The sequence below is a fragment of the Orbicella faveolata genome, unplaced genomic scaffold, assembly GCF_042242905.1.
Source record: "Orbicella faveolata isolate gen_17 unplaced genomic scaffold, um_ofav_v1 contig_14, whole genome shotgun sequence".
Lineage (NCBI taxonomy): Eukaryota > Metazoa > Cnidaria > Anthozoa > Scleractinia > Merulinidae > Orbicella > Orbicella faveolata.
Genome location: NW_028301541.1, coordinates 301,587 through 329,051, shown reverse-complemented (window position 1 = coordinate 329,051; position 27,465 = coordinate 301,587). Strand labels below are relative to the sequence as shown.

The 27,465-nt window shown below is 36.4% G+C and overlaps 1 protein-coding gene, 1 long non-coding RNA gene and 2 pseudogenes across 7 annotated transcripts in view; 3 read left to right on the top strand and 1 right to left on the bottom strand.

The window, feature by feature from the left end:
* LOC110062732 (uncharacterized) overlaps positions 1–25,111 on the top strand; it is a 39,164-nt gene extending 14,053 nt beyond the window's left edge. For 3 of the 4 annotated variants that reach the window (XM_089286098.1, XM_089286102.1, XM_089286099.1), the window contains exons 8-16: positions 638–842; positions 980–1,009; positions 1,258–1,331; positions 1,438–1,510; positions 1,595–1,664; positions 2,025–2,093; positions 12,649–12,718; positions 13,069–13,137; positions 25,035–25,111. The gene's annotated coding sequence lies outside the window, so the exon portion shown is untranslated. Of the gene's footprint in view, positions 1–637; positions 843–979; positions 1,010–1,257; positions 1,332–1,437; positions 1,511–1,594; positions 1,665–2,024; positions 2,094–12,648; positions 12,719–13,034; positions 13,138–25,034 lie in introns of all 4 variants that reach the window. The other variant, XM_089286100.1, reaches the window with a different exon arrangement.
* Positions 170–12,379, top strand: LOC149113555 (uncharacterized; annotated as a pseudogene).
* LOC149113554 (uncharacterized) lies at positions 19,512–21,801 on the top strand (annotated as a pseudogene).
* Positions 24,920–27,465, bottom strand: part of LOC110062730 (uncharacterized) — a 35,335-nt gene continuing 32,789 nt past the window's right edge. For all 3 annotated transcript variants that reach the window (XR_016206291.1, XR_016206292.1, XR_002298148.2), the window contains one exon: positions 24,920–26,918. This is a non-coding gene — a long non-coding RNA (uncharacterized LOC110062730). The remainder of the gene's footprint in view (positions 26,919–27,465) is intronic.

Genomic DNA, 27,465 nt, shown 5'->3' with positions numbered 1-27,465 from the left:
CTCACCCCAGGACTTCTCATGCACAAGATATCAAAACCCCGGCCTTTCTCAGACTTTGAATATCTTTGCGGAAACGAAACAATATTTCTTTCTGAGAAATAGCTTCTTGTTGCTATTTTTTTATGGAAATCGCCATGAAAATAATGGTCCATCCCTAAAGTTATCGAACATGGGCCACATTACCACCAGCGGCTTTCCCCCTAAGCTTGCTGGGAATCACGCAAAGGAACCAGTCTTTGTAACCGCGCAGACATCTCGGGGAGCGTTTGTTGTTAATTTTAAATCACGCCCTACAATATCAAGTGTACCTAAAACTGATGAAGGCTCAAGAGTTAGCCGGGTACGAGCCAGGTAGAACGGGAGCGTGACGGGATAGAGAGATTGCTCAAGATTTGAAAAGCCTTCTAGTTCTTCTAATTTCCAATTGAGCTGAGAAGAGATTTTAAGTAAAAGTAAAAAAGGGACCTTTCCACCCACAATCTGGAGTACTTTGAGAAATTGTAAATCATAATTTTTTTTTTTTTCATGCAGTAAATTTCCGTAAAATTAACGAGACTCGGAAGGACCAGTGTTAAATTATTCAATGTTAGGATTATCATAAAATTAATTATGTATTCATTTTTGCATCTCATCTCAGTTCAGTGTGACATGTGGCCGCGACCTGCTCGGCTTCACGTCTTCAAGTAGAAATTCAACTTCTTTCGCCTGTTCCTGCCTGACAAAATGACTTCCAAATGGCTAGAAAGTTTATTCTAAAACGCAAGAACGTTTGGCTTCAGTTGAAGAAACAGGACATGACGAAAGTTCAGACGTTTAGCAGAACAGAGATGTCGTCACGCGAGGTAAGGTGGAGAACCGTTTGCTCAACGGCGCTCTTTCTCTCTCAGAAGTACAAAAATGTTTGTCGAAACAACTTTTTAGATGAATTTTATTGAAGAAATTTGACAAATCTTTTCGCTTTACTTTTCAATTTTTACAGGAGAGACTACACGCCGTGCTCAACACGCTGGTAAGATTACCGTGAGCATTTTTAATTCAAAGCTCGCCAAATTAGTTAGAATGTTGAATATTTTTACTATATATTTTTTCGTGTTCTTGTTCTTCAAACGAACGTTAGTCTTTTACTGAGCGCTATTTTGGACTGTTTGATAGTTCACCGTTGGTAACTTGCTGTTTACTTTATAAGGTGTTCGCTTACAACCACCATCTTTATCATTATTAAACCCACCAATCCTTCCTGTTGTCGTTTCTTTTTAGATTTCTGATGCCTTGTGCTAGAGCACTACGCAGCTAGACAAATCCACGAGGTTGCTGGCAGCCCTTTGTGTGAAGTAAGGCTTCTCAAATTGTTCATGTTGCTAATTTATTCTTGTTTAAATCTTCGTAGTAAAGCATTTTTGTTTGTTTGTTTGTTTGTTTGTTTTTTTTATCTACAAGATAGCAGAGGTGGACGTTAAAGACCTGCAATGGAAGAGCATTTGGACAGTCAGAAAAAAAAAACAATCAAAATGTGAGTGGTGTTAACAACAGAAGCATTTTTTGGTGGTGCTGAATATTTATCGATGGAATCAGTTATGTTTCTTTTATATCACAGGATAGCGGGAATGTGGAACAAGATTCACAGAAACAAACACGTGGATAGAAACAAAAGAACCCAGCAAAATGTGAGTTGACTTGACCTGTATTTCATGTTATGTAGTTTTATTTAGGTGCCAACTGTTATGTTTTTGATGCGGGCAATCACCAAAAATAATATTGTACAACAGTCAGCGATAGAAAAAAACAAAACAAAAAACGCACAACGCGAGCGAAGAGAAAATGTCGAACAATCTGTCAAAATCCTGCACAATTTGAAATCGGAAAAATTCTTACTCAGAAAGAACTCCACCCCTTTTCAAAATCTTATAAATATCCCTAAGCTAACAGTTTTTGATGAAACACTGAATAGAGGTCAACTTCCGTTCTTCAATGTCGTTCTTAATTGTATTTGAGAACTAGACACTACCTATTTTTCCAATTTGCAGGATTGCAAGGATGGAAACAAAAGCTTGGAATGGTAAACACGCGGAGCAAGCATTGGAACTCGGCAGAAGGTGAGTACCTTGATTTTTTGTTTTATTGAGAGAGTTGAAGTAATATCTTCAAAGAACAGCTTAACGACTTTGTACACGCATTAACCATCTTGGTACATTCTGTTGCCGTCGTCTACAAAACACCAAATTAGCTTGATCAAATTCTGTAACTTGCCAAAAGACAAACTTAATTGTCTATACATGCCAAAAAGAAAAGGGAACTTTTGACTTCCTTTTTTCGTTGTATTAGATAGCGTTAAGCTCTTGATTTGACATCTCCCTGGGTCCGGTTGTTCCAAAGCTGATTGACACTAGCGTGCAATTAAAAAGTTTTGTGGATTAGGAAATCTAAAAAAAGGAGAAACAAGCCATAAGGGAAATCCCATGTTTGAGGCCTAAAGCTAAATTCGACGATGAGGTGTGATCATACTCGTATAAGAACATTTCTTGATACAGTTCGGTCACCAAAGGCAGCATGGAGTAAAAACGACTTGTTAAAACTTGCAAATCGTTCAAAATTGTTTGGTTTAGTACTGGAGGGAGTTGGGGCTGGGGTGGCAGAGTAGTTTTAAACTGGATATTTGCGTGAAATTGTGATGATTTTGATTTGTTCCGTTCAAACGTAGTTGGTTCAATTTGCTAAAACCGGCTGAGTTAAGGCCCGTACGCACAAGGTGAATTTTTGTTTATTTTGCAGAAATATTTGTCATCAGTTCTGTTCTAGAAGTGCGTACGGTATTTTTCTTCCTACCAAAATTTTGTCAAGCCCTACCAAACTTCAAAAGCACCGTCGTCCTGCCTCGGAGCAGGACAAATTTTTGTCAAGCATCAAAACTGTCAGATTTTACCGTTTGCAGACGTTAATCTGACTGAAAATGTGAATCAAGGAAATTTGATCTCGGTTTTTAGAGTCTATACATTCAGCAGAAGCCCGCCAAAAAATTTAATTTTTGCACGGCAGTCGAGCTGTGAAGATGGAGAATGACGAAGAAATAAGATCGAACCCTTCGCCGTCTTCTGTGAACGAAACGGTTGTGCAACTCCAAAACCATTTGAAGACTTAGGAGATAAAATCTCCATTGGCATAAGAGAAGCAGCAACTGTCATTAAGCAAACAGAATGGCTTGAACGACCAAAAAAAAAATAAAAGCAATAAAACACCGAAGCAATATTATCTCTTGATAATTAAAGGCCACTTTCCCAGGAAAGGAACCCAAAGGATGGTGTTAGTTTTCAACGTGATTGACTCTTGTGGTTATCAGATATTTTGGTGTTTTCAAGTGCGTACGTGATTAGCAAATTCAAAATTTGGTGAAGACAAAATTTGTCGCGATCTTTCCTTAATTCTAGAGTGATCTGAAATTCTGTATATTTGATGGACCTTTACAGTTTTGACTGAAAATGTTGGCGTAAAAAAATACCAACTGGAAAAACACAAAAAAATATGTTATTTGAATAAAATAATCGACTTTGTGATCAGTCGTAAAAAAATCTTCCATCTAGTTTTTGTGTCTTGCACGGTTTGGCACTGTAGTGTAGTTCATTCATTTTTTTAAACTCAAGAGGGACTTTTTAACTTAAAAGTGATACTTTTTATCCCAGGAAGTAAACTTTGTAAACTGAAAACCTTTTAAATTTGAAATAGAACGTTTCAACTTGAAAGGGAACTTGTAACTAAAAATATGATAGGGTCTAAAAGTATTTGCAAATGACCGCGAGTGACCACGAGTGACCACGAGTGACCATGAGTGACCACTGGTTACCACGAGTGACCATGAGTGACCACGGGTGACCACGGGTGACCACGGGTGACCATGAGTGAGATTACATCAAAAAATGTCGGTGATGTTATTATGACCTCATTATGACGTCGTTGTGAGGTCATTTCATCACGATAATGACATATGCACCAAACTGAAGCTATTTGCTGATGTAGTAATCAAAGATTACAGCAGTGGCTCTGCGTTCATGATTCCATTATTCAGTTCCTTTACGAATATTGGCTGTTGAGCTTATGTTCTTTCAGGCTTATCATATTACCTTTTTCATTTGTGAAAGCGAAGAAAAATCTGAGCAGTTTTATCAAATAAAGTGAGGCTGGAAACTTCAGGAACGGACTATGATATATTTTCTGAAGGCCGAGCTACAAAATATTCATGCTCAGTTACTTGTAGTCAAAAATCACAGCGCCAAACTGTAGCTAGCGCTTTGCGTTATTCATATGGACTGGCATCGGATCTAATTAAGATAACTCATGACTGCTTGCATGCACTCGTGTTGTTATTTGCCCCTGATGCAGTACAGGGAGGACAAATCGGTGAATACGGTCGTCTCAAAAAATTTTGAACGCACTGGACTAGGATTGAGTTACACCACATGAACGCAACTAGTTTAACTAGAACACGTCCGATAATGTGTAGTTTGTGTAGTTTGCCCAAAGCCGTGATTTGTGGTTATTCATTACTAATTTAACATTTTTCATTTTTGAAAACAAGGCGTCGTAAATTCGAGCAGTGTAAAAAAAAAATACAAATGCAAAGTAAATTTTTGGTGATGCACTCTTTGACTATAAACTATGTTTTCTCAAGGAATATTTGTTACAAGCATTGGCGTTCTGAAATTGAACGTTCAGTGTGAAAAAAACAAGTTTAAAGAAATGCTCCTCCTGGAAGTTTAAAGTTTCCTACAAGTTTATAGTTTTACAAGTTTTTAATCTATTCATTGCTTGTTCAACTTCACGTGCAGATCGTTATCTGTTGTTCGATCAGACAAAACATGCAAAAGTTTTGAGCCTCACTTTGTTTAATAAAATCTCTTGTATTTTTCTTCGCTTTCACAAATGAAATAGGCCACGCAATAAGCATCAAAGAACATAATTTAAACAGCCAATATTTGTAAAGGAACTGAAAAATTGAATTGCGAACGCACAACCACTGCTGTAATCTCTGATTACTACACCAGTAAATAGCCTCGGTTTGGTGAATATATCATTATTTGATGAAATGACCTTACAATGACTTTAAAATTTACGTTATAATAACATCACTGACATTTATTGATGTAACCTCACTCATGGTCACTCGTGGTCACTCGTGAGTACTTTTAGACCCTATCCTAAAAATATTAATTCGATGTTCTAAAATCGTAATAGAACTAAAGAGAAAGTTTCCAAGCAAAAATAGAACTTGTTCAATTCATAATACAACTCCTGTCAAGTCACAAGAGAACTACTTCTTTTTAAAACAAGATCTTTCGATCATCTCCTAAACTAATTTTCGAAAAGTTTTCAACTCAAAAGACTACCTTTTCAACTGAACATGGAACTCTTTGAAATAAACAGTGGAACTTTGAACTGAAAATAATAGACTTTATTCATCTAAACATGGGACTTTTTCAACTCTTAGACGATGTTTAAAGTAAATTTGTTTTTTACGTTTTAACTAGTGAGACAATCTCGGGTAGTGCAGAGTGCAATTTAGGCCTCTGATACAGTAGTCGCCCAGGTCCCTACCCCTGCCGCTCTCTCCCTTGGTAGTCGATTCAACAAGCCCTTTTCCCCTTTGCAGAATATGAGCCGACAAAAACTTGATAAGACATAATCTTAGTTGTGTGAATGTTTCATGTTTGTATTTTCTTTCAAGGCCCAAAAATAAGTTACAATTACCGTTTGTCAAGACGGTTTTGAATTTTGTGGTGTTTTACGTTGACTTTCGTTCATAAATTCAAAAATACGTAGAAGTAGCAAATGTGACAATTTTACTTTTCACGCCAACGTTTGTAACTTGATATTTTTGCTTTCCTCGCCAAGGTACAATGTATGCAACATGATACCCTTGTTTCCTCGAAAAGATAAGACAGACGTGTAATTTTTTACTCACTGCTGAAAAATCGAAGAGGAACGATTTTGTTTAATTCAAAACACGAATTTTCTTTTCACCGATAAATGAGAACTAATCTAATTATCAAATGTTCACGTCAGGTCACGGAATAGTGTGATCTTATTCTGTTGCCACCTTTGATGTTAACAACAAAACCACGTCGAACTAATTCACAATGTTATCGATTAATACAACTGTGGAGCGTTTCAATGAGAATTATTGAAGGTAGAAATCGTTACTTGACCGAAATTATATTCTACATCGGTGAGCGAGTTACCTTAAAGACTGATGAAATTAATTGGCGGTTTCAGTAAGTGCCACGGAGTCTGAGGCAATAATTGCGAAGTTTCTTTTGTCACAAATTTACTAGTTTCACATGTAACTAACGCGGGAAAGTTTCGGCTGAATATGAACTTTTTGCTCTTTCACAGAAGCAGAAATAAACAAGCTGCTAAGGAGAAGTAGTATGTTTGGCAAATACACGATAGCTATTAAACAGTAGATGAAATTTCTTGAATAAAGCTAGGGGTGATTCCAGAAGATACGGGCAGTCACAGTAGCGTTCTTTCCACTAAAAAGGGAGAACTGACCTAACCTGAAATACAGCTGCTATCTCCAGTCAAAACGAGTGTGGTATTGCTCAACAACAACAACAACACAAAAACGTGCGGATCTGAACTCGAGAACTGAGTTTATCACAAAAGCAATGCTAGGACGCATGCGTCTTACATGTTTTTTTTAAAGGCGCGAGATTATTTTTTACTTACAATGTGCGATACTTAAGCTACTAACAATACTATACTCTACTTACAAGACAGTACTTACTTACAATGTGAGATACGCTACTAACAATACTATAATCTACTAACAATACAACACTTACAGTACTTACTTACAATGTGCGACACTTAAGCTACTAACAATACTATACTCTACTTACAATACAACACTTACAGTACTTACTTACAAAGTGCGATACTTAAGCTACTAACAATGCTATACTCTACTTACAATACAACACTTACAGTACTTACTTACAATGTGAGATACTTACGCTACTAATAATGCTATACTGTACGCTTTACTTACTTACATTACGGATTACATACGCTACAAAATCCAGAAAATAAAGGGGGGCGGGGATGTATGGTAAATTTTAGTGAACGGAGCTTCTAACTCAAAGGAGATCAAAGCGATTAAATTTAGCTTTATATACTTTGAATATTGAAGTGAGGAAAATAGGAAGGGAATGTCGGGTAGAAAGGAAAGTGGAAAAAGAGCGAGAGACTGAAAACTGGTAAAAGGTTACTAAAGAGAGAAAGGTTCAATTTCTTTCTTATACTGTTTTAAAAAAGGCTTAAAATTTTCAATAGTTGGAATAGTTCCTTTGCTTCTGCAAAGCCAAATGTAGAATCTCGCAAGTAACAAAACGCAGCTTTGTTTTTGGAGGTATCGGACTTCAGACCCAAGACGACAAGATTGTTTAGAAGATAGTCGTTGGATAAAAAGTTACAATCCTTTAGAGAAGCAATAGGTGTTTCCAGAAAAGTTATATTTTGCTGCAGAATCAGAAAAGATGCGTGAAATTTTCAGCTTCCTCGTGGCAAAATGTACACCTAATGTCATCTTTGTATCCCATTTTGACTAAAGATACGTTTGTTGCCAAAGTTTGATGAAGGAATCTAAATGGAAATTTAATCAGTTTGGTACTTTTGGTACATTTAATAGCAGTCATGTATGCGTTATGCCAGATTAAATCACGAGCTTCTGGGAAAACCTTGCTCCATTTCTCCTGACTAGAAATTTTATAGTTACATTTTACTTCCACCAGTTCTTGATAAGCTAGTCTGTTGGGCTTTTTCGATTTCAAAAAGGCGGTTGTGAAAGACTCTTGTTCTTTACAATTTAGTGGTACAATTGGTGGTTTGTGATTTTTCCAGAGCTCTCGGAGGGTAGATGTCATTCCATAGAGTTTCAAAGGGCAAACCTTGGTATGATACTTGCTTTCAAATTCTGTTGGTGACAAGAAAGTACTTATTGTTCCTTAACGATTTGATTCACATGAGAAATGCCCATTTGATACCAACTTTTATAGAAAACCGGTTTTTCCATAACTCTAATCAAAGAATTATACCATAAGCTTTGTGTGAGGAAGGAGTCTACCGTTTCTATCGAGCCTTGATAGTTTAATTCAGACCATAGTTCGAGAATCTCTTTTAGAAAGGGGCTAAGATTGTTAGCAAGCTTCTTCGAGTCTTGTATGTCAAGGTTGCCCCTAAAAACAGTTTGGCCTCCAAGTTTTTCGAGCTCAGCGTCAAAAAAAGTTTCCATTTCCCCTTGTTATTTTCGTTCAGGTCCTTTCTTATCCACACGGACTTAAGGGCTTTATGAAAAGAAGCAATGTCGATCATTCTAAGTCCTCCGTTGCCATAGTTTTGGGTGATAACGTTTCTCTTGATCTTATCACCTTTAATGTTCCAAAGGAAGTCAAAAAAGAGGTCATTTATTTGTTTACGTCTTACATGTTGTTCCCTACCACAAGGAAAAGCACTCGATGTCTATGTGAAATCCTGTATGAAATGTATCTTTCACCTATCATATAGTTGACACTGACGCTAACTAATCTGCTCATAAGTTTCAAGCCAATTGCTTTTGTTCTTAAGAGAATAGCACCACAAAGATAGCAAGAGATTTGCGAAAACATATATATAGTTTTGTCATGTTATGTGAAACGCTACGTAAGAATGCCCTGTTCTGCGTAGTGCACACGGGTACCTACCCGCCCAGCCCCACTTCCTGCAAGACTCATTGATTAATAGAAATTAATTAATTAAACTAGCATTAAAGTTTACACCTTATTGCCGTAGTACTTATATCTTTTGCATATAAAATGAAACTTTCCGACTAAAACCAAAAATATCACTCTCTCAAATGAGAGTGACCTTTTTCAATTCAAATAAATTGTTTTCAACTAGAAAAGATGGCGTTTTAGTTAACCTTTCCCAATTCAAGTGGGCGTTGTAAAACTAAACTTGTGCAGCTAAACTTGGACTTATGGGAATAAACTTAGAAATGGTGTTAAAACCAAAATCCAAACTTTTACATCAAAAAGTGGAAGTTTATGAACTGGAAATGGAACTTCTTGAACCTAAAAGGTTATTTCGACTAATTTTTGAGCTAGTTGGACTAGAAATCTTTTCAATAAAGAATGGATCACCGTCAGATAGAAAGACTACTTTTCAAATAAGTGTGGAATGAAACTTCAAGAAATCCAAATGAAACCGTTCTGAGCAGATATACTTTTTAGTGCAGAGTGCACTATTGGGATGGTTATGGGGGTTGCCTGCCGCTAAGGAACTAAGGCGCTATGGCGCTATGGCACTATGGCCCTATGGCGCTAAGGTGTAAACTTTAATGTTTGTTTAATTAATTAATTTCAATTAATTAATTAGTCTAGAGGCAAGGAAGTAGTGGGAGTAGGGTGGGAAAGGTACATGTGTACTCTACGTAAAACACATTCCATCGCCGTCGCTTAACTTTGAACATCGCAAAGCTATATATTTGTTTCAGGTAACCCCTTGCTCTCCTTGTGGTACCATTCTCCTTAGAACAAAACTAATTTGCCCTAAACGCATGCGTAGATTAGTTAGGGTTCGTGGCTTCTATATTAGGTGAAGGATACATTGCATACGGAATCACGCACAAATGTTGAGTGGTTTTCCTTATGGTAGAGCTCAACATGTAAGACGCATGCGTTCTAGCATTGTTAGTGTTATACACTATCTTTACACGCAGTAATTTATATATCGTGTCATGTGACCAAAGACGGCAGTTATTTTTCAGGTAGCGCCAATTGTCCCTTTTTATTGCAAAAGTGAAACGTTACTGTGGCTGCGTAGCTTTTAGAATTACAAACAGGTCGGTTCAACAAATATCATCTGCTGTTTTCAATCTACAATAGTGTGCTTGTCAGGGTTCAAATATATTGCTTCTCCTTAGCGACTTGTTTATTTCTTGCCTTAATTGTGTCTGTAAGAGAGACCAAAAAGTTCTCAAGTTAGTGGCTTTAATACTCCGCAAATTGTAAATTTGTAACAAAAGAAACCAGGAAAATGCTCAAATATTGCTGCAGACGCCGTGGCACCTAATGAAAGTTCAAATTAATTTAATCAGTCTTTGAGGAGACTCATTCATATCGGCCAAGTAGCGCTGTTTATCTTCAATACTTTTCGTTGAAAAGCTTCTCAGCCATCAATTTCGTTGTGTGTTAATTTTGAATTGTTTTATTGTTAACAACAAAGGTGGCAACAGAAAAAGAAAGTGGTATTTCGTGACCATCTGATAATTAAATTAGTTCTTGTTCATCGGTAAAAATTTGCATTTTTAGTAAAACATCGTTTCTGTTCCGTTTCTTCATCACTACATCACATATTTAACTTTCTTTCATTTATCTCCAAAAAACAAGGACATCTTCCGTATGTTTTGGAGAAAACAGGGGTTTCATATTACATGGCTTTGCGAGGAAAACAAAAGTATCAAGTTACAAAGTTGGCGTGAAGAGCTAAATTGTCACGTTTGCTACTTCAGCGTATTGTTGAATTTAAAATGAACGAAAATCAACTTAAAGCACCAGTAGTAATTAATTTGTGCGTAATGTTTGGACCTTGAATGAAAATACAACCTTGAAACATACACACTGCAAAGGGGAAAAGCCGTAGCAGACTACCAAGATAGACACAAACCGGAAGTGAACCGAGCAGGGGTGAGTACTTATGGGACTACTGTATCAGAGCTATCAATTGCGCTCTGCACTATCTGAGATTGTCTCACTAGTTCCGACTCACAAGAGATCCTTTTTAACTCAAAATGAATCTTTTGCAAGCAAAGATTATTTTTCATATCAAAGGAGATCGTTTTAATAAGCATGTAATTTTCCTTAAGCGATCGTACAAAAGAGAAGATTTTTAACTGAACATGGAATTTTTAAACTCAAATTGAAACTTTCCAACAAAAATACTTCTTTTTCATGGACGCGTTTTCACCTTAACATTGTGAGGCAAGAATACTGTTTCCAACTCAAAAGATATCCTTTTTAAGTAAGCATGGAACTTTTAGAACTTAAGATGAAACTTTTCCAAGCAAATGTTTTTTTCTGATCTCAGAAGAGATGATCTTGACTGAGCATGGAACTTTTCTTCACTTAAATTGAACCTTTTCCATCGAAAATACTTGTTTTCAACTCTCAAGAGATCCTTTTAAGTATGCATGGAACTTTTCAACTCAAAATGAAAACTCGAAGCACATGCTTTTCGGTAAGCATGGAGCTTTTCACTTCCTGCAAAGTGATGATCCGTTACTTTTATGGAAAAAATTCTACTGCTCTTTCTACCTTATTCTGTGGTGTTTATTGCTGATACTCCACAACCATGCTGAACACGTTGTTAAGATTACGCTGAAGTGATCAAATTCAATTCAAAATTCGCCAAACTAGTTAGATTGATCTAGCTCTTCAAACGAATGTTAGGCTTTTAGCACTACCTTGAACTAATAGCTAGTTCACCTCTGGCAACTTGGTGTAAAATGTAGAAGGTGTTTCTTAACAACCATGGTAGCTTCCAGAAAGAACAATACTTGGTCTTTAAATTTGGAGGTGGAGATGTATTAAAACTTGCAATACTGTCTTAGTGAACAACCTAGAACTGGAAGTCATTCAACCATGCCCTATAATCCTCTGAAATGCTCCATTTCTCATGCAGTATTCTGACTAAATTTAGTTCTTTTTTAAATCTTTATGAATCTAGAGTTGAACTTAAACTAAAACACGACAAAAACATACATGTAGGTAACCTTTTAGTCAGATGTACATTCCAAACAAGTAATGAACCCGGAACTTTTAAATGCGCATGCGCACAGTGCAAAACATGTCCTTTCATTCGCAATGTTGAGAAAATATCGGGACGCAAGCGATCCATCAAGATCACCGATCATTTCACCGGTACCTCGGCCAATGTCATCTACTGCATAATCTGCACTCTTCGCAAAAAGGTATACATCGGCGAAACAAGGAGACGACTAGGCGACCAATTCTGAGAACACCTTCGTGACGTAGAGAAAGATGACAAAAACGCACCTAAACCAGTCGCGAGACACTTTAATCTCCCCAATCATTTTACGGGTGTAAGCAACATATGGCAGTTTGCGGCCTTTCCCTACATCAAGGAAGCACGGAGAACCGCAAAACTCTAGAACAAGAATTTATTTTCCAAATCGGTACCTTAATCCTCACAGTATCAACGAACGATTTCCATTCAACTAATTTATGCACCAACCAATAGCATAGCTCCATCTTTCTGTATATAAACCACACACAACCCACAATTCCTCAATTCGCTCCGACGAAGGGCTAATGCTAGAAACGTCAGCTTTTGAATCTCTTTACAGTGGCCAATTCACATTATCAACCCAGTTGATAAAGCCAAATTAAATTTAAGTGCTGCTGTCTTAGAATTTTGTTTAGCCATCTCAAGATTTTCCAAGTTTAAAACTCTTAAATGCTAGTTATTAATTTTAACAATTGGAAAAATCATAATGCTCGATATTGAAGAGAATATTTGCGTGTATCGAGGCAAAGGCGACAGTAGCACTTTTTGGTTGTGCTGAACATTTATTGATGAAATAATGGTGTTTATTTATCATAGGATAGCGTGAAGGTGGAGTAAGATTCACAAAAGCAAACACATGGATAAAACCAAAAGAACTTGGCAAAATGTGAGTTAACCTGACTTCACATTGTGTAATTTTAATTAGGTATGAACTATTATATTTTTAAGGGTTGTCAATTACCAAACATAATCCTGCACAACAAAGAGAGAGAGAGAGAGAGAGAGAGAGAACAACGTGGGCTTAGAAAGATCGAGCAAACCTTAAAAAAAAACTTGCACAGTTTTAAATTGGAAAAATGTTTGCTCTGAAACATTTTATTCCTCCTCCTTTTCAATATCATATAATTATCCCAAAGCTAACAAGTTTGACAAAATTCTGAATAGACGTCAGACTCTCAGCTGTTCTTCATTTTCGTTTTTAGTGTATTTGATCAAATGAAATTTTTCAATCTGCAGGATTGCAAGGATGGAAGCAAAAACGGAGGATGGAAAACAACTGGAGCAAGCAATGGAACTAGGCAAAATGTAAGTACCTTGTTTGTTTGTTTTATGGAAGGAATTGAAGCCACGGCCTCAACAAAAGTTCAGCGCCTCTGTACACGCATTTACCATCTTGGTACATTTTGTTACCGTCGTTTGCAAAACATCAAATTAGTATCATGATCAAATTCTGTATTCTGCCAAAAGACAAATTGTCTAGATTTTTCAGGGAAAAGAAAAATATCAATTGTTTCGTTAGATGTTGTCATAGCTATCGACATCATTGTTACTCAAATTTCCCGCGTCCGGTTGTTCCAAAGCTGATTGACACCAATGTGGGATTGAAAAGTTTTGCGGATTAGGAAAACTATAAAATGAAAAACAAGCAATAACGGAAATTGCATGTTTGACATCTAAAGCTAAATTGGACGATTGTGTGTGATCATATAAAAACATATTTGAAACAGCTCACTTAAACGATGCAACATGGGATGGAAACGAGTTATTAAACTTGCAAATCGTGAAAAATGTTTTGTTTTAGTAGTAGCACAGTTTTGACTGCAATGTTGATGGAAAAAATACAAATTGAAAAAGGAAAAAATGTTGTTTCAACATAGTCATCAATATTGATTGTGTGATAAATATTGATTGTGTGATAAATCATCAATTGAGTTTTTGTTTCCTGTAAGTTTTGCTGTGGTAGTGTAGTCGATTGAATTCAAGAATTTTTCATGATCAAGACTTTAAGTTGAAAGAATGTGAACGTTTTCAACTTTAAATGCAATATTTTTGGCTTTCAAGTCGCAAGGGGATTTTTTAAAGTAAACTGAGTTCTTTTAAACTACGAAACGTATTTACGAAAAATGAAAATTTTTACTTAAAAGACTACCTTGTGAACTGAATATGAAACTCTGAATTTATCATGGAACTTTGAACTTTGTTTATATCAAACATACGACTTTATCAGCTCCTATGAAGATGTTTTTAAATGTTAGTCTTTTTAGCAAGTTCTACTTTTTCAGCTGAGGAAGAACGATTTTAACTCTGAGTGGACCTTTTGCATATTAGAATAAAACTATGAAATCAAAAATATAGCCTTTTGGAAATGACAGTGAATGTTTTAAATGCAATTAAAACGTTTTTGACTCGAAAAGTTGACGTTTAACCAACTTTTTCCAATTCAAATAGGCATTGTAACACTAGGCGTCTTCATCTAAAATTGGACGTAGCACAATTAACGTAAAACAGGTTTTAAATCAAAAAGTCGAAGTTTACATGGATATGGAATTTCTAGAGGATGGAACTTTGAAATGGAACTTTTAGAAATCGAAAGGTTGTTTTTTACCTCGTTGTTGAACTAGGTCGACTAGGCAATCTTTCAATAAGGGATGAAACATTGCAAAGTAGAAAGGTAGCTTTTTCAAAAGGATGGAACTCTTTCAATTAAAATGAGACTTTTAAGTAGAAATCGTTTTTTCCATCTCGGAAAAGATCCTTTTTAACTGAACATGGAACTTTGTGACTCAAATTGAAACTTTTCTATCGAAAGTACTTCTGTTTAACTAAAGGTTTGCAACTAAAGGTAAAACTTTTCCAAGCAAAAGTACTTTTTAGACTCAAAAAGAGATCCTGTTTTAGGTGAACATTGACTTTTTAAACTCAAAATGAAACTTTGCAAGCAAAAAATGTTTTTTTGAACGTAGAACAGATCCTTTTAAGCAAGTATGAACTCTTTCAACTAAAGAGGAAGCTTTTTAAAGCAAATATACTTTTCTCATCTCAGAAGACTTCCTTTTTGATCAGACATGGTAGTTTTTAACTCAGATTAGACCTTTTCCAATGGAAAGAGAGAGATTTTGAGAACAATTTTGGCCAGAAACAAGCCATGACAATAGAGCCAGTCTGAAAGGTCAAGGAGGCGAAGAATGCACATGACACGAGAGACGATGAAGGAGAAGTAGAAAGGAAGAAAGGTTGACTATTGTCTATGTGAGGTTGATGAACCCACAACCATACAAGAAGTAAAGTCAAGTGACCATGCTGCAAAGTGGAAAATTGCTGCTGAATCAGAGTACAACTGGCTGATCGTAAACAAGATGGAAGTTGGTTGAATAACCCCCAGGTTGGAAGGCAATAGGATGCAAGTGGATGGTTGAACTGAAACATGCTGTGGACAGTATAGTTGCATGTTTTAAAGCACGTGGTACCCAGAAATATGGTATCAATTAACAGACCCAGTTATGTGATCTCATGGTTAGGGCTTTCCACACTCGGCAACTTTTTGGCAACTTCTTGTATTTCAAGCAACTTTTTTCGTTTTGAGCAATTTCTAGTTTTTTTATCAATTCTGAGAAATCGGAGCAGCTTTTGCTGGTTAAATTGGCCATGCTTCTATATTTCACAGTGTTTTAGGAGACAATTTATGAATTTCCTGTGAAAAAAGGAGCCAGATCCCCCTCCCCTCTTGCCCCTTGATGATGGGTGCAAGATGGATGCAGCCGGGCTGCTAGGTCAGCATTTTTTTAAAAGGAAATTCAAAATGGTGGACGGAGATTCACACTTGATTGACTTGAGTGTCTCCGATGAAGAATTTTTACAACATTAATATTAATATTCGGTTTTGATTGAGGACTATGTTATTTAGGAACGCTGGTTATGCTGCAAAATTGCACAAAAATGCTTAGAAATCTTACTTTTGTTGTACAATTTGCGTATTTTTGCATCAAACTAAGTAAAGGAGGAGAGCAACAAAAAATTTTTTGTTTTTTAGAAATTTTTGAGCAACTTTCATTACAAAAAGCAACTTTTGACTTTTTTGAGCAACATTTCGAGAAATTGCGGGCAACTTTTTGGGAAATCTCGAGCAACTTGTGGAAAGCCCTACTCATGGTACTCCATGGCTGGGAGCCTACAGCACCTTATGCTGCAATAGTTACTCGTCCGGACATCACCCAAGCAGTTGTAGTTGTGTCAAATTTCTGTGAAATACTCCAAAAAGGCATTCCACAAAACAAATCCTTGGATAACTGAAAGGAGCTGTATATCTTAGTGTGAGATACCAAAAATGTCCTGGTGGAAACCTGACTTGTTACTCAGATGCAGATTAGGCATCTTTGTTAAATCAATATTGAATTGAACATAGCACTTTTTAACTCAATATGAAAGTTTTCCAACAAAGTATTTTTTCAACTCGAACGTAAACAATGTATTTAAACCAAATTCTTGTATGTATCCTTTTCAACTGAAGTTGAAATTTTCTCAAGCAAAAGTACTGTTTTCAACTTAAAAGAGATTCTTTTTGAGTGAATATGGAACTTTTTAACTCAAAATGAAGCTTTTCCAGCAAATTTTTTTTTTTCAAGTCAGAGAGATCCTTTTAAGTAAGCATGTATATTTTTCAACTAAAGATGAAACCAGAAATTCTGACTTTGGTGAAGATGTTTATGTGCAGTGTTAATGGAGTCTGTTGGGAGTGTTAAGTCTGCAGCTAAACAACATTATCTGACTGATCAGAGGAGCAAAGCATTTTGACATGTTTACTGATGATTACACTTGGTGCAGTGCTGTACACTTCATGAAACACACGTCAGGAGTGCCCGACAAATTTCAAGATTTTGAAGCCACAACTTCCAACGATGTCGGCAAAGCAATAAGAACTTTGTGAATGGACAGTGGTGGCTAGTATTTGTCTACTGAGTTCCAATACTATCTGAAGGATAAAGAAATTGGACATAAGTTGACAGTGAGTGCCACACTCACCCCAGCAGAACGGTGTATCGGAACGTCTGAATCTGAATTTGGTGGAGTCAGTGGGCTTGATGATCGCACATACAAGATTATTGAAGATCTTTTGGGCTGAAGATTCTTGGCTGCTTATGTGAGAAACTGCCGTTCCATGATGGCACTAAAAGAGAATGAAACTCCTTATGAGCGGTGGTAGAGAAAGAAACCAGTTGTGGGCTACTTATGGTTAATTGGATCTATAGCACATGACCTGGTGCGAGATGATGGACAACTAAACTAGTTAGACTAGAAGTAAAAGAGATCTGTTTCGTGGGCGACAACATGATGTTAAACGGACAGAAAGCTTCGTATCCAGAGATATGTTGAGTGTAATGAGAACTATTCTGGCCAGAAGCAAGCCATTACAACTGAGCCAGACCAAAAGGCCAAGTAGGCGAAGCAGAATGCAGTTGCTAATAGAAAACATGAGGAAAAAGATGCAGAAATGAAGAAATATTAGAAGACTACATGCTGCAAAACCCTGCAAGTCTGAAAGCACACAGAAAGCACCTGTCAGGTATGGTTACGATGAACATGCAGACACCACATTCCACTACTTGCATCATGTTGCCTTTCATCTATGCGAGATTGATGAACCCACAACCATACAAGAAACGATCTCAAGTGACCATACTGCAGAGTGGAAAGTTGCTACCAATTTACAGTATGATTGGCAGATTGTCAGTGTCTGTTAGTTGAATTAGGCATGGGTCGCACCAGAGCAAATTTTTTTTTGGTCGGTCCGAAAGACCCAAATATATCGGCACTGACCAATTTTTTGAGGGGTTCGTTTTCCGGTCGAACATGAAGCCACACGGCAAGGCTAAATTCTTGTGTGTAAACACTGATTAAATGCTTTTGTAAACAGTGATTCTTTCTCGTGAAGGCATACTGTCCATCAATTTTCTTTAGTAAACATGCAATTGACATGCTTAATGAATTTTTGTTTTCTTTGGGCGATTTTGGAAAAATCTGCCTGTCCCACCCATACACTACAGCGTCTTTGATCTTTTTGGTCCACTGACATATTTTTGCAAATTTTGCTGGTAGGGGTCGCATTAGGAAAAGCTCCAATTTTCACCCAATTTTTGGTAAAACAAACAATTCGCTCTAGTGCAACCCATGCCTCACCCCCAGGTCAGAAAGCTATAGGATGCAAGTAGATGGTTTAACTGAAACATGCTGTGAACAGTACACTGGAATGGTTTAAAGTACTCCTTCACCAAGGGTTATGCACAGAAATATGGTCTTATGGACCTGTTGATGTGGTCTCATGCCAGTCCCATGGTTGGAAGCCTACCTAATGCTGCAGTAGTTACTCGTCAGACATCACCCAAACAGTGGTCGTTGTGTCAAAGTTCTGTGAAATCCTCCAAAAAGGCAGTCGACAAAAAAAATCCTTGGATTTCTGAAAGGAACTGCATATCATGGTTTGAGTTATAAAGATGTGCTGATGGAAACCTGACTCGTTACTCAGATGCAGATTAGGCATGTTGTAAAATCAATATGTAAGTGAACATGGAACTTCTTAAATCAAATTGAAACTTTTCGAACGAAAATACTTTTTCAACTCAAATCAGATCAATGTAAGTAAGCATGTATCTTTTTAAGAGAAGTTGAAACTTTTTCAAGCAAAAATACTTTTTTTCGACTCAAAATATATTCTTTTTGAGTGAATATGGAACTTTTCAACTCAAAATGAAGCTTTCCCGGCGAAGGTACTTTTGTCAGGGCAAAGAGATGGAGAATAATACATGGGGGTGCGTAGATGTGGAATTTCTCTTCGAGTGTTCAACTCTATATCTCACGAGTGACTGCAGCGAACGAGTGAGACATAAAGTTGAACACAAGAAGAGAAATTCCATAGCTACAAGCAGCCATGTATCATTTTGTTTATTATATAAACGTACCAATGACATATTTTTGACTGTTTTCTTAAGATTTCTGAAGTTGTTGGAAGGCCAGAGATACAGTTCCAAACATTTGCAAACAATTTGCGAAGATCACCATAAATTTTCGAGGAAGATCCGATGATGTTTCGATCATACAGCAACACATTTAAGTACATTTTTTGTTATTTTCACGCGTGAAGATATGTTTTGTGCGAAAGCTCACCTGGTATTTCACTGGTGTTTATATAATAAATCCTTTTAAGTAAGATGCATTTTTTCAACTAAAGATGAAACTTTACCAAGAAAATACTTTTTTTGAGTCAAAAGTGATCTTTTCAAACCTGTGTTTTCACGAGAGATGTTTAGTAGTTCATATAGTGTGATCGTCCGGGTGAGGGTAGTTCTGAAAAGAACTGTTGTTGGTGACTGACGTTTCGACAACCTGAGTGGAAGTCATCTTCAGAGTCAAGTGAAAACCGACGATAACTGGGTCAGGAATATTTCTTCCCGTCCCTTAGACAAAACCGAAACTCACGTACTGTTCTACGGTCTAAAACACTCAGTGACGCCTAAGCGGATACCGACTGAGTCTATTGTATCTAGTGTTGAGGCGGTTCTGTCTCGTCAGCAAGACTTATCAGAAGCTGCCAATAACAACATCAGAAGCAGAATTGCTTCCACGGTACAATCAGCCTCTATACCTGACAATAACTTGACAAAAGACGAACAACAAACACTCAAATGACTGAAAAACGACAACATTGTTATACTACCAGCTGACAAAGGACGTGTCACTGTTGTTATGGACAAGACTGACTACTGCGACAAAATGGACGCACTTGTTAACGACAAACAAACTTACAAAGAACTTAAACGCGACCCGATGCCAGCACTTCAACGTAATTTTAACAACAAAATACTTATGCTTAAAAAGACTGACGCTATTGACACTCAACGCTACTATCGACTGAGGTGCTCAGTACCTCACCACCGAAACTTGACAGACTACCGAAACTGCACAAATCTGGTATACCGATGAAACCTATAGTGTCATTCTGTGGGTCCCCTTCATATCAACTGTCTAAGTACTTGATGACAATACTGCAACCCCTTACTGACAAATCGAGACGCAAACTACAATCTACAGAGAACTTTATTGACACTATTAAGACAGGACAGATACCCGACGACTATTAACTTGTGTCTTTTGATGTGAAATCACTGTTCACCAGTATTCCACTTCAACTGGCATTACAGTGTACCGAGATCACTGCACAACAATCTACCGTTAAACTACCGTTACCGACAGAAGACATCATGGACTTCTGAACCTTTGCCTTACATCGACTTACTTTCAGTATAACGGTAAACACTGCAAACAGTTGCATGGAACAGCCATGGGGTCCCCTGTTTTTGTTGTTGCAGAAATTGTGATGCAACACGTGGAGGAACGTGCCCTTGCAACTTGCTGACAAACGATACTGCTTTGGTTACGCTACGTTGACGACACCGTTACCGCTGTTCACAAAGACGAAATTGACGATTTTCACGACCACCTAAACGAACAGAACGCCGACATCCAGTTTACTAAAGAGATTGAAGGAAATGAAAAACTTCCTTTTCTAGACTGTTTGGTAAGCTGCGACAGCAACGAACTGCGAACGACAGTGTGCAGAAAACCGACGCATACCGACAGGTTACTTGACAAATCCACCTACAACCCAACTTCACACAAAGCCACGACTATCAAGACTTTGACGAGACGAGCGCAACTAGTTGTGACACACCGGACAGCTTACTCAATGAAAACAGATACCTTGAACGTGTTTTTCACAAAAACAACTAAAACACTGACTTTATTAGACGAAACATTTACCGACCTACTGAAGCTGACGCCATGAACAGGAACCCAACGCCTGTTACTACAGTAACTATACTTTACATTAAGGGCACTTCCGAGACCGTCTGACGGATCCTACAGCCCTACAACATTCATGTAGCCCACAAACCTACAACTACATTACGACACTTACTGACCAACGTGAGATACAGGGACGAACCTAACAACAGACAGGAAGCAGTTTACAAGATCATTGATGAGACTGGCAGAAACGTTAACACGAGACTGACGTAACACAAACGAGCCACGAGAAATGGTGATGCCAACAATCACATTGCTGTACATCATCAACTGACAAGCCACAACATTGACTGGGACTCTGCTCACTGCTTAACCTACAGTACAAACTATTTTCAACGACTGACTCTGGAAGGCTGGTACACTAACCTAGAACAAACGCCACTTAACAGATGTCAACAACTACCGGCGCCTTACAAACGACTTATCCATGACGGAAACAAAACCGACTAACAGTAGACGGACCAAAAACCGATCAATTTGGCTAACAATAGACGGATCGAAACCCACCAATGACTGATGACAAACTTTACGAGTCTTTCAGCCAATACCATCATGGCTAAACTGACCAATCATGTTCGACGGACCAGACTTATAACATCATCGACTGACAGAAACTATGCACTTGACTCTGACGATGACTTCCGCTGAGGTTGTTGAAACGTCAGTCACCAACAACAGCTCTCTTCAGAACTGCCCTCACCCGGATGATCACACTATACGAACCACTGATACTCCTGGGTTCAAACCATTTACTATGAGAGATGCTTACCTTGGTTTTATTTTAACTTAACTGAAATGAAATTTTTAATCGCATAAACAGTAGTAAACCTCAGTAAACGTTGGCAAAATCAAAAGTAAGCCAACCCAGGTTTGTGGACAGTTGAATGCCTCAGCAGGCATGGTTGAGCTCTGTAACTGACAGTAACCACGGAACAGTAGACTTTGTCGCGAAATCTTGGCAGCACATGTTCACGTGTTCAGCGTGTAAAGAGGAGAAAAATAGACAAAGATTCCTCCTAATAAAAGTAGGTTTCAAGTCCATGGGCAGAAAAGCTAAATTAACTCCTGTTTAGGCAAATAAATTCCGGACTGCCATTTCCCTTTCATCGTCAAGTGCCGTAAGCATTTCCTTTCTGTTAGAAGCTAAGTAGCTCAGCAGCTGTGTACATGCAGGCACAAGAAGAAGACCTCTTGGTCACAAAGAGAGAGGAAAAAATCAATTGAGGTCAATGGAGGAGAAAATCAAATGTTAGAATTTTAAGTGGCCCCGAATAAGAAGAAGTACTAGTAAACATCTATGCAGCCAGGGCTCTGCGGGAGATACCATTTCAGTTTTTTGTGGAAAAGGTTCAGTGAGATATCAAAATTTTCTTTTCCACTATTCATCTACAAGGCTTTATAATTTAGGAGAGTTTGTCTCGACATCACAGCCTGCAAATCGACAGCAACCTTTGTTCAGCATAGGAGCATTCTGCTAGTGAAGTCAGAAAGTTCATTGTTTTTTAATAGCTTCAAACCTCAAACGGTCCGTTGTATGCTGCCAACTTTAGTTAATTAGTTCCGTGTAAACAGCTTTTCTAATAACTTTGGTTAAGTTATGAAACCTCGGTTAGTAGTGACCGTGGTAAACCTCTCCCGTGAAACAATGGCATTAAGTTGAACATGGAACTTTCTAACTTAAAGCCAAACTTTTCCGAAGGAAAAGACGTTATAACTCAAGAGAGTAAGCATGGATCTTTCTTAACTGATGATGAAGTTTTTCCAAGGAAAAATACTACTATGGACACCCTTTTTAAATGAATAATTTTTTTTTAAAAAGAAAGACTTCCAAATGAAAATTCTCTTTTTCATCTCAGGAGGTGCTTTTTGACTGAACATGGAACTCCTTAACTAAAATTGGAAACTGTGCAACGAAAATACTTTTTTCAACTCGAAAAAGATCATTACAAGCAAGAATGGATGTTTTTTAACAGAAGATGAAACTTTTCTTACCAAAAATGCTTTGTAGTGAACATGGAACTTTTTGAACTCAAAATGGAACTTTTTGAAAATAAGTTTTAAAACCTTATACAATTTTATTTAAATAGTTTACTTCAACTTGCTTACATAACACGCCCATGTACAGATCTTTTAGAATAGGTTTCTTAGCCCATTTCAATTTCTTGTTTTGAATCAATTTGTGGAATTATTTGAGAATTGAAAAGGCTTGTATCTCCGGATATCAAGTGACAGTTGATTGGAGTAGTAGGGAGATCATTTTATGCGTGGAGAGAAAAATGAAAACACAACATTGCAAAGCACATAAAAGGTTTTCTATCGTTCTCATTGAACTCTTTAATTGTTTTCAGGGTGTGCTTACCAAAAAAAATTAGTTGTTTTCGGCAGCCTTTTTTCACAACACACTTCCATGTTATATATTGAACTCGGATCAATTTTAAAAAGTTCCAATTTTTTGTTTATTTTAATCCACTTGATCATGCATTTAGCACCTGTATTTTACGCCAAGAGATTGAACGTTTTTGTTCACTCGAGTTTCTGATGTTACAATGTTCGTATTTGTGTTGTGAACAATGTTTTAAGTTGAAAAGCAAAGTTAAAACTATCAATGATTCTTCAGCGGTTGGCATCAACACTCGCTTTGAGCCTCTAAGAAGGTAAAATTTGGCAGAAAGCTTGTCCGTTGTTTTGTTTTATTTTCTCGATGACAATGAGTTTAGCTCCAATCTCCTTACCGAAGCAAATCTCTGGTATACCGATGAGTTAAAATGCAATTTCTGGTTTTTGCAGATTAGTATAATATTACGCTAAGAATAGTTGTTTATATCATCTTGTCACAATGGTCCGATTTGACCATTTAGAACTTACAAACGAAACTTGTACCAACCTTTACACTGGTGATCGGTGACCAGCAGTGATCAAAATATTATTTCTTCTTAAAATATCATTTCTTCTTAAAATATCAATGGCAAATCAAACGTGCTCATAAGATTAAAATGTACTTGTCAGCAGGCGGGAACGAATTGTTTTGATACTGTACAAAATCTCATAACCTTTAGAGTTAGATATGTATGGAGGTTGTATGTTGACCTTGATTAAATTAAACGATGGAGAAGAATATTCTGCTTTTTTGTCGAAGTATTTAGTCTGTATTCAAACGACATGCAATGTTACCACGCAAAACACGGGGTTTTTTTCACTGGCTCAATGTTTTATTTTTATTTTTTCAGTCAAACAATGTTAAGGTCACAAAGCTATAGCATCAAAAGTTTCAAGAAAAACGCGATTTATGATCATGATCATTATCACACAATCGATTGATTACTTTATATATATCAAAGGAAATACCGGAATTAAAACGCGAGAACGCCTTGAAATAATTCTCTCTTGTGAAATTGAAATGTGAGAACGCTTGTGGAGGCTTTGCTCTCTTTGCTCTCTTCGTTAAATCTGAATTACTCGGAATGACAACTCGAATGAACACTGAGGGAACATTTTGGCTGTCAGTAGGAAAACAAATGTTTTGGTGACATTTTAAATGGAAGATCGTTTTAAAGCAATTATGACAACATCTACAAATAATATTGCGAAAAAAATCTTGGACGAATTTTCTTGATAACCTTCATGTGTCTAAAACGGTTATTGAAGCTGTCGATGTTTTTTTCTTGACGAGACTGTGGCCTCGCGATGTGACGTGCACTCTTTGACGTTTACGGCTTCTCCTTCACCGTCAATTTCTTTGAGTTTTTATCAGCAACTTCCTTCAAGAGGCTCGATCTCTGCCAAACAATTTTTTTTTCTATTTTCATTTCGAAGAAGCAAACTTATGTGAAATTTTAGAAGCCCAGAGATGTGTTTTTCTTTCTGGCAAAATATTTTTTCTTTTGCCAGTAAAAAGAAAAATTTCATCTCTGGGCTTCTAAAATTTTACAGAATTTTGCTGCTTTAAAATGAAAAAAGAAAAAAAAACTGGTCTGGTGGGGCCTCGAGCCCCTTGCTGTGGAAGTTGTTAAGAAACAACTTAAAGAAATCGACGGCGAGGGAGAGGCCGTCGACGCCAGAGGGCGCGCGTTACACCGCGAGGCCACAGTGACGTTGGATAAATTTTGGCCAATTTTTAATATAAATAGGTTCGGAGCTATTGTTTAAGGAAAATTTACGCAGAATACTCATTAGTATTCAAAATGCAATCTTTATTTATACACAAGGGACCAGAAAAAGCGTGCAAACAAAATTACCATATAACTTTTATTTCGTGATCTCAAAATATATTTTTACACCATGTATTTTTACTTGTACATGTACTTTATTTACCGTTCTGCAGCTGATAAGTTTTTACTCTATTGCAGGATTAAAAGACAGCAAGAACAGAGAACAAGAAAAACACTATTTGTTGACTTGAAATAAATAAAAGTTTTAAAACAAATCGCGTGTTATGCGGCTCATTGTCACACACGCGTGAAGAGACAAGCTGGTACTCAGTCTTACATGACGTTTGCTCTAAATTATCGTGTTTGACATTGATTTGGTCTTGCTCACGTTATGCTAGACGGAGTTAACTTGCCGCAGCTTGTCTTTACACGTAATGGTGGAAGAAGTCGCTGTTTTCTTTTTGACTTGGAAATTTTTTTCAAATAGTAGATAGACACTTAGAAATTTTTTTTCAAATAGTTAGACGCTTAGAAAATTTTTTTCATACACTTTTACACAGAAAATTTTTTCTCATACACTTTTACACTTAGAAAATTTTTTTTCAAATAGTTAGACGCTCAGAAAATTTTTTTCATACACTTTTACGCAGAAAATTTTTTCTCATACACTTTTACACTTAGAAAATTTTTTTTTCAAATAGTTAGACAGAAAATTTTTTCTCATACACTTTTACACTTAGAAAATTTTTTCTCATACACTTTTACACTTAGAAAATTTTTTTCATACACTTTTACACTTAGAAAATTTTTTTCTCATACACTTTTACACTTAGAAAATTTTTTCTCATACACTTTTACACTTACAAAATTTTTTCTCATACACTTACACTTAGAAAATTTTTTCTCATACACTTTTACACTTAGAAAATTTGTTCTCATACACTTTTACACTTAGAAAATTTGTTCTCATACACTTTTACACTTACAAAATTTTTTCTCATACACTTTTACACTTAGAAAATTTTTTTCAAATAGTTAGACACAGAAAATTTTTTCTCATACACTTTTACACTTAGAAAATTTTTTTCATACACTTTTACACTTAGAAAATTTTTTCTCATACACTTTTACACTTAGAAAATTTTTTTCAAATAGTTAGACAGAAAATTTTTTCTCATACACTTTTACACTTAGAAAATTTTTTCTCATACACTTTTACACTTAGAAAATTTTTTTCAAATAGTTAGACAGAAAATTTTTTCTCATACACTTTTACACTTAGAAAATTTTTTTCATACACTTTTACACTTAGAAAATTTTTTCTCATACACTTTTACACTTAGAAAATTTTTTTCAAATAGTTAGACAGAAAATTTTTTCTCATACACTTTTACACTTAGAAAATTTTTTCTCATACACTTTTACACTTAGAAATTTTTTTCTCATACACTTTTACACTTACAAAATTTTTTTTACACACTTACACTTACAAAATTTTTTTTACACACTTACACTTACAAAATTTTTTCTCATACACTTTTACACTTAGAAAATTTTTTCTCATACACTTTTACACTTACAAAAATATTTTCAAATAGTTACACACAAAATTTACTAATTAGACACTTACAAAATTTTTTCTCATACACTAGATCGACACTGACAAATTTTTCCCCAATCTCACATAAAACACACAACATACACACCTACAAATTACATTTTAACATCTTAAAAAATTACCTCAAAAACCCAAAACAAATACTTAGCCCAAAATAGTCCATACCTACAAACGTACAACCAAACCTCAAGAAGAAAAATAAAAACAAAAGATCTGTATTCAAATTTTCAACAACACACCATGGCCCTAAATTTAAAAAAGAATTACTTGCACTTTAAATACTAAAATAAATCCCAACCAAATCATACCTACACGTAAATTACAATTATTACCGCTACTTATTATTTAAACTTTACATTCTACAATCAACAACAACCCAAAGTTTTCTACACGTAAACAAGCATTACCGATCCAAACAACGGTAAACGTTTTCTACTCTCAATCAATCTACACAACATCCAACACTGCAAAGCAAGAAAAAACAACAATAAAATTAGTACAATAAAAAATCTCCTGGGCATAACACTAATTTACAATATCAAAAGAATTGAACATTCAATTGTCTCCTTAAGACAATAGCAGCCAACCTACTTCTACGTTAATTTTGCACACTATTTCTTAAATCGCCAATGTGGTCTTGTGGTAACGCACACCCTTTGGCGTCGACGGCCGCTATTCCTCGCCGTTGTTTCATTTAAGTTGTCTCTTCGCAACTACAAGGGACCGGGAGGTCCCGATCGTCAATATTTTTTTCTGTTCTTTTTAAAAGAGCAGGAATCTGCACAATTTTAGGCGCCATAACATGCATTTTTCTACAAGAAATGAATAGAAAAAATAACCTTAGGGAGACCAAAATTTCAGTTTTCCACTATGCATAAAGCAATTCCATCAACAAACAAAACTTTCTAACTAGACTTACTCAGCAAGATAAAAAAGAAATTACAGAGATACCTTTGCATTTCAAACAAAACAACAAAAAATATAAATTTAAAGCATTTTACCCGAAAAATG